The sequence below is a fragment of the Myotis myotis genome, unplaced genomic scaffold, assembly GCF_014108235.1.
Source record: "Myotis myotis isolate mMyoMyo1 unplaced genomic scaffold, mMyoMyo1.p scaffold_m19_p_3, whole genome shotgun sequence".
NCBI classification, from domain to species: domain Eukaryota; kingdom Metazoa; phylum Chordata; class Mammalia; order Chiroptera; family Vespertilionidae; genus Myotis; species Myotis myotis.
In genome coordinates this window covers 123,705,497-123,713,937 of record NW_023416335.1, presented here as the reverse complement: position 1 = coordinate 123,713,937, position 8,441 = coordinate 123,705,497, and positions in this window count along the sequence as shown.

The window sequence follows — 8,441 nt, the reverse complement described above, 5'->3', positions numbered from 1 at the left end:
GTAGAAATGAGCACAGAGGGAAGTGTTTCCCACCGACAGGAAAACAACTGTGGACTCATGAAATGACAGATGGCCCTGCCTCAGTGGGCGCGGGGGTAAAGACAGCCCACACCCCATTGAAGGGGTAGCTGCGCTCAGCTCCTGCTGGCTGGTGCTGCAAAGTCAAAATGAAAGAACAATGAGGCCAGACCTATAGCTTTTCAAGAAAAAATAAAAATCCGGCACCGCATGTGAAATATTCCAACATTTATTGTATGTATTCCTGGCTTTAGTGAAACATAATTGTCATACTCAGTATTTATAACGTCGTGTCACATTGGGCCAGGAGTCAGTGACCCCAGCCTGGGTGTCAGGAGCAGCCGGCACAGTGTTAGGCTACGTGCTCTGTGGTTGCTACTTGGAATTCTGCAGGCATGTGAAAGTATGAATCAGAGGTTGCAGATGCAGATAAAATAAAACAAAACAAAGAAAGCAGCACACTTCCAGATGGGAGAGGGTGACCACCAGGAGCGGAGCCTGGCCGGTGAGTGAGGGCCTGGCTCCCATGCGCACGAGCTGAGCGCAGAGAGCAGTCCTGTGGGGCACACACGCTGTGTGTCCAGCACGCCAGGCTTCTCTCCTCCCAGCCGTGCCAGTTGTCTCCACAGCGCTGGGGAGCGCCTGTCTGACTTATGGCTCAGCTACCATGGCTTCTAGAAACCTGGCTCTCCCTGTGATTTATAACAGAGATCTGTAACACAGCAGTGACTTCTCTTTTTCTACCAGGACAACAAAGGGCAGGGAAGAGCCTCGAAGCTGATTCTGTTCCCCTGGCATCAGAAGCCGGCACGCGTGGGTAAGATGCTAACTTTCTGCATTCCTTCCTTCCTCTCTAAAACACAGAAGTCTGAGTAACCCCTGCATTCCCGGTTTCCAACCTATGACAGTGTCCTGCAGCCCCGCCAGGACACTTAGCAGAAAGAGTAAAGGCCTGAAAGGTTAGAGACGCTCACTCAGTGAGGTTGGGTGCTGAGGGCATGCCGCCCAGGCCAGAGCCCGGGCCCAGCCTCTCTTTGCACAGGGCAGGTACCTTTGGTACTCTCCCAGTGGTCAGCAAACTGCGGCTCGCGAGCCACATGCGGCTCTTTGGCCCCTTGAGTGTGGCTCTTTTACAAAATACCGACTTCTACGCACGGGCCACAAAGTTTCAATCACACTGTACATGCGCGCCCGCACGTGGTATTTTGTGGAAGAGCCACACTCAAAGGGCCAAAGAGCTGCATGTGGCTCGCGAGCTGCAGTTTGCCGACCACTGGTCTAGCCTGAGGGACAGTTATTAATCTTTCCTCCAACATCCAGCAGCTGGTTATCTGATTAAGGATTCCTCTAGCCAGGCCTGCTGCCTCTGTGCCCAGGAAAGTCAGGGAGGAGAGATGAAATATAAAAGCACTGAATACCATTTCCCGTGGACAGTGCAGGTAAGGAGTTTGGTTGGGAAGGAAATGAATAAAGTTGGCTTAAAAAAATGGTTAAATAATCCCTAGGTCTCTGTTTTCTATGAAAAAATATACTGAAGTCAGAGTCAGAAAACAGAGTCCTAGACTCAGCCTTGCCCCATCGCCTGTGTGAGGGGAGGCTAGCATCCGACTTACTGGCCTCAGATTCTGCTTCCATGAGGGAGGCATTTACGGCCCCGTCCAGTTCCCACACTCTGTCCCTCTGTGGCCTCAGCACTGTCATTCCCAATGCTCTGGTGCTCCTGGGAAGGGGCAACTGAATCTCTCATGCTACTTTGGTTGAAAACTGTTGAAAAAATATCTATATCTATAAAAGCCTAAGCAACCATTACAACCAAACAACCAGAACGACCAGTTGACCAGTTGCTATGACGCACACTGATCACCAGGGGGCAGATGCTCAATGCAGGAACTGCCCCCTGGTGGTCAGTGCGCTCCCACAGCCAACCTCCCGTGGCCCCTCCCCCCGGCCAGCCAGCCCCCATTGGCCCCTGGTGCTAAACCATTCATAGAGACCTGCATCTGGGTCGGGGTTTTGTTCATAGCAGAGCAGCTCCCTCACAGATCTATTGAAAGTCAGCCCTTGACACAAGGGTTTCTCCCGTCCTCTCCCTTCCCCTGGGGCCGCCTGCCTACCATGGTAACAGCTCAGCGGTGAGGGAAGGAGGAGTGGGAGAGGCAGGGAACTGCACGTGGTGGTGGGGTGCCGATGGTGGCATTGGTGTCTGGTGTCCGTTCCTTCCACGCCTGGCCCAGCAACCGTCGCCTCCTCTCCCAACCCCACCAGGGCTTTAGGGCCTAGGCTGGGACAAGGAACCAGGGGTAGGTGGCAGCGAATGTGGCCCCTTTCCCAGTGGGGCGAAGGCCGGCTCCCTCCTTGGGGTGGGGCCAACTTCCCGTGGTCCGTGTCCCCACCCCTTCCCCCCCCCCCCCCGCATGAATTTGTGCTCCAGGCCTCTAGTTACCAGTATATCATTCTATCCTTACAAGATATATTCAGATTGCATTTCTACATATCACATCACGTGGTAAGTGAAATTATTTAAAGAGATGCTGCTTGAATCCTTAGGCAAAGAGGCTTCTGGTAAAACAGCTAGCTATCTTGAGTTGATTTTTTATGTCATATTTGGTTTCAATGTGTGTTTGAGAGAACAAAGCTGAAGTCGCAGGGACCCTGCCTTTCTCTGAGAGTGCAGGTGGCCCGGCCCCACCCCAGTGGCTATTCAGAGTCTGGAGTGGCCCCCGCCCCCCCAGCTGCCTGGCAGAGGGAAGAGCCTACTCAGCAGAGAGTTTATTTCCTGCTAAACCCTCTCCCTTGCAGCCTCATGTAAGCCTCACAACCTCACAGAAAGCAAATGGAACTAGCTTTCTTATTTTGCAGACGACAAAACTGAAGCTTGGAAAGGTTAAATAAGGTGCGGCTACTAGGCGGTGATTCAGATCAGACTCCTAAGGCAAGCCAGCCAAGAGGCTCTGAGCTGACATGGGAGGCAGTCCCTCCCTCTCCGCCCGCCTGGGCTGGTCCCTGTGGGAAGCTGTGGGGACGAGGTGAGCATCAGCAGAGCTTCTGGCCTGCTGGGACCCCAGATGAGGCTAACGAAGCTCTCTAGTCACAGTGGAATCAAAGGGACACAGAGGAATAGGGGGAACCGGCTTCTCCTGACCCCGGAGTCTCCTGTCTCCTCCACCTGAAAGGAGGAAAGGGAACCTGGGACACACCTGAGGCATGTCCCAGGGTGTCCCCACCTTGCAGTGAGGGGGAGGGTGCAGTGGGTGTGAAGGTGACCGGCGAACAGACGGGGGTGTGCCTAGGGGGGCGCCGAGGATGAGAACCAGGGCAGGTTTGGAAAGCCACTGGAACAGTGTACGAAAGGTCTGAGCCAGGGTCTGGCTTATGGATTCTGTCCCCAGGGCTAATTGTGAGGCCCTGCATTTGTCCCCAGGAGGAAGATGCGAGGAAATGGGTGAGGAAGGCTCTGGTGGAGTGCCAACCCCTGGGAATGCTAAGTTGTGAGGTGAGGGGAGTGCGAGGGGCGTGAGGAGAGTCCGTGGAAAGATGTAGAGACAGCTACGGGCTCTCAGAGCCCAAGGGAAAGAAGCAGAGCACACACACTGGTTCTCCGTCGGAGAGAAACTGGCATGTAAATAAAGCTCATATATACTTCCCGGAACCACAGGTCCATTACGCCTTCTTGCTTGCTGCCAACCAGACCCTCACTGCATTCTGTTCTATTATATCTCTCCTGAGGACGATGGACCACACATGAGCTACTGCCCTTGATGGTGCCCTCTAAGCCTCAGCTGCCCCACCTGCCAAAGAAGAAAACAGTGCCTCACCCACCCACCTCTCCTGGTTGTTGTAAGATAACAATGACAATAACAGCCTATCTTTGTATAGTGCTTACACATTGGTCCACATTACACTATGTACCTAGCGTTACATATTACACATATACTAACTCACTTAATCCTCAAAACAGCTCTGTGAAATTGGTACTCTTACAACCCCCCACCTGACAGAGAAGGAAACCGGTGAGATTTCAGAACTTGTTCAATGTCAGCCAGCGGGGTGAGTGGCAGAGGTGGGATGTGAACCCCAAAATCTGGCCCGAGTTCATGCTCCTAACCTCTTTGCTGTATGACATGCTGTGCATTTTAAATGAACGGTGCATGGTCATTCCTGTTAGAAGTACTCCACTGGGGAGGGAAGCAGAGGGAGAATTCCTGGGGAGAGAACCGCACCTCCAGCCTTAGAACTGGCCCAGCTCCCCGGGGCCAGGCTTCCCAGGGAGGGGGCAGGAATGGCAGGTCTCCGGCCCTCCCAGTGCAGGGCTGTCTTCCTATGCTCCTTTTCAAAGCAAAGTGTCTCTGCTGCCAAGAGCGGGTTTGTCCGTCTCTTGGAGACAGCGGTTGTCAAGCCCAGAACAGCAAGCATGTCAAAAATAGCAGCGCCAGCAGACTGCGTGGCTGCAATTTCCTTTTGAAATGTCGGCTTTGCTCTCGCCAAAAGAGCCGGGGTCTGTCTATGCTCCCTGCAGCCGGCAGCGGAGGCTGCTGAAGGTTCCAAGACGTTTGCTAGGGGCCGGCGGAGAGTGTCTGCTGGGGAAACCCTCTCCACAGTAACCATGATGAGCTTGGAGTTGTGTTTAAAAGTGTTGTTGTTGTTATAAACCCCACCAAGGGTAGCCCCAGATAGGTGAAGTGGTAGCCACGGTGAGACCAATATTGATGATACTGACTATAATGAAGGCCCCTTTTCTCTTCTGTTCTGGAAAGAAGGGAGTCACTGTTCTGTTTGGATCAGCCACCGCTAGGTTTAAACCACTCCCCTCAAGGTCCCAAGGAGATGAGGATCAAGGAGGAATGGAGAGGCAGGGTGGACGCCTTTCTCTGGGAGTTCAGAGCTAAGGAGCCTGACACTCCCCAACCCCACAGAGCCCTCGAGTCCAGAAGGGGAAGTGGTTCATGGTGAGGCAGGGTAACATGAGAACCAAGAGCCATCTGCCGTTATTCCCGTGGCCTCATCCCGGACGCGGACGCTCCGTCTCCGCTAAGCCCAAGCTCCAGGCCTGAGCATCTGTGCAACCTGGGGCGGGCGGCGGGTGGAAGTGGGATGGAGGGAGGCAATCCTACAGCTTAAAGAATGCATTTCTTTTCCTCCCCTAAGAGATCTTGACAAGCTAGAGTGAGACCACACTTTGCTTCCTGGGGCAACAACACGCAGTCAAAACCAATCAGAGCCGGACACCAGTTCCAGCCAGACTGTCCCGGGAGGACAAAATTCTCTAGTTGGCGTTTACGTGCAGGTGCCAGTGACAGAAATACTGCCAAGAGCCAGGGCTCAGCCAGTGGAAGGAGGAAAGATAAGCAGGGGACTAGAAGGTGTCATGTGAGGAAAAGCACCAAGGGGAGGAAAGCAGGGATTCGTGAGCGAAAGGCAAGTAAGAGCCAGAGAGAACTGTCTGCGGGAAGGCGGCTCCCCCACTTCTGTGTGCAGGCAGCCCCCCACTGCGGGACCCCACCCAGGGGCTGTGGAAGGGAATGGGTGCCGCAGGGAAAGGGAGGAGGCCGGGGAGTACAGTCCTGACTCCTGTGCAATTTCTTCAGGAAGTCTGTGTTCACAGGTGCAGAGATTAGGCGGGGTTTTGGTTTGTTTGTGGAGATTTTGTTGTTTTTATTTCTGTTTTGCCAGCAAAGTATAAATCCCTTGGGCAAATTCACTGCCTTAGTCCCATGTAATAAACAATTTGCAACATACTTATTGTAGTTTAATGATGATAATTATGCTCTGCATCTACCAAAAGCAGTTTGACCTATCTTTAGAGCAAAAACAAACAAACACATATGCAAATCCCACCATGATTTGATTGTATTAAAAAAAAAAATCAGTCTTTGGCGCTGTACATGAGGAGCAAGGAGCAACTGTATGGAAGGATCTAAAGTGTCCCCCTGCAGCAGAAGAGAAAAACTGTTATTCCATCCTGGATACTCAGTCTGGTCCATCTTTAAAAATGCTGCACTCCTAGATTTAGGGATCCAAGCCATTCCCTGAGCCACGCTGTGACTCTCCCAGGTATTAGCTTTGTCACTTTTTTTTCACAATCAATGAGTTTTTTTTAATTTATAGAGTTGTACAACTCTTGCCACAATCCTGATTTAAAAAACCTCCAGTCGCCCTAGATCAGAGGTTCTCAAACTGTGGGTAGCGACCCCTTTGGCGGTTGAACGACCCTTTCACAGGGGTCGCCTAAGACCATCCTGCATATCAGATATTTACATTACGATTCATAACAGTAGCAACATTACAGTTATGAAGTAGCAACGAAAATAATTTTATGGTTGGGTCACAACATGAGGAACTGTATTTAAAGGGCCAGAAGGTTGAGAACCACTGCCCTAGATGGTTTGGCTCAGTGGATAGAGCGTCGGCCTCTGGACTGTAGGGTCCCAGGTTCCATTCCGGTCAAGGGCACATGGCCAAGTTGCGGGCTCCATCCCCAGTAGGGGGCGTGCAGGAGGCAGTCTATTAATGATTCTCATCATTGATGTTTCTATCTCTCTCTCCCTCTCCCTTCCTCTCTGAATTCAATAAAAATATATTTTAAAAAAATAGAAAACCTCCAATCCCACCCCCAAAGTCTCCCCATGTCCCGCTGCAGGTGGTACTTACCCTATGCTCTCCGACCTCCAGCAAGGAGAGTGCACAGCTCTCTCACAGACTGGTTGGGGAATCTTAATTCAGCTGGTCAAGGAGAGGCCCCTGCAGCTCGCACCACTGGGATTCATGTCCTAGCTTTTGTCCTGCCTTCAGTGCACAAGAGAGACTGCTGAGTACTGTAAGAACCTTCCAGTGAACTAAGGCAGTTAGAGGGTCACCCCTGAGTTAAGGCTCTTTCTAGGCTAATTCCCATCTTACACCTTTCTAAGTCATCTTTTCTCTGTGTATTTTACTATTTCTACTGTTCCTTTGTCTTAAACATCTCTGTAAGCTTCTCAAGGTTGAGGGACCCTAAGGTGAATATATTTAGTGCAATATGGCCGAGTATTTTATCAGACACTTATAAGATCCTCTCTCTTTCTCTCCGTCTCTCTGTGTTTGTCTCTCTCTCTCTCTTCCTTGCAGATTGAGGAAATTCTGGGAGACACCTTTCTGACCCCACCGCAATCTCCTCTTGCTTCGTAAGTTCAGGACTGCCCTCCACAGAGGTGAGCAGGGTAGGAAAAGGTGGTTTACTGAGATGCCAGGGATAATGTCTTCTCCGGCTGGAAAACAACAGTCTCAGCAAACACAGCTAGTCCTAGAGTCCAAAGTATGAGCTCCACAGAAACCCCAAAGGGGCTCCCAGCCACCAAAAAGGTGAAGAGGGGGAGAAAGATAGACAAGATACACACAGAGGGAAGAAGAGATTAAAAACAACACAGGGGAAATGTGAGAAGAAAAAAAACGCAGAGTAAGAATGAAAGGAAGGGAAAATGCAGGGAAAAGGAGATGACTGGGAAGGGCGGGGCACAGCAGCAGGGAAAGAGAAACAGAAGAAGAAACAAAAGCAGGTGGAATAAAATACATACACAGACTGAGAGCGAGGTGCTGCTGACGCTGTGGAAATCCAAACCCTGATTTTGCCCAAATGCATTCCCTCGCACCCTCTCTCTGCCCCTCCCCACCCTGATTCTAATTTGGCCCAAGGGACTGAGCCCATGCAACATTCCCCAACAGTAGGACCTACCTCAGATGCACAGATGGCCAGCTGCACCTTCCTCACATCCCGGGGTAGTCAGGCGGGAGGACTAGCCTGTGTCTCTGTGGAGCCTAACAGGTCCAGGACAGCCTCCAGGAGCTTCTGCGGGCCGAGTCCTGGCCTGTGCCGGCAGCTGTGAGAGCGCAGCCCAGCTGTCACAGCAACATGGGGTGCTGTTCTCTTGGTTCTCAGAGCACAAATCCACACAGAGGCCCAGTCAGAGAGGGATCACTTGGCAAAATCACCCTCAGAAACTAGGGCAGGTCACAGCCTCTCGGTTTTTCTTCGACACCTTAAGAAGAGCCACCTATGAAGTTCCTCCCAGGAGCTAGACTGTTCCCTGGTGGGGAAGAATTGTCGCTTCCCTCCATCGCTCAGAGCTGGGAGGAGCCTCTCTCCGAGGAGATGGAAAGTTCCTGGTGCTAGGGTGGACTGAAACCACTAGGACTTCTCAAGGCCCAGGTGGCTGCCTGAGGATCAAGTCCCCTGCAATGCTCCCCTTGTCATTTGAAAAAGATCATATTGACATTGGTTTAACTGGCAGTTACTTAGGATTCAAGTTTCTTTGAAGAATCAGAGGTGAAATGAGGCAGCTTCCATGTCTGGGCGGGGAAACCAGGAAGAAAGGTCCAGGCGGAAGTTGTAGGGACCTGCTTTTTCAAAGGTCACACATCCCTGTCCTGGCGCTCCCAGTCCCTGGCCCAGT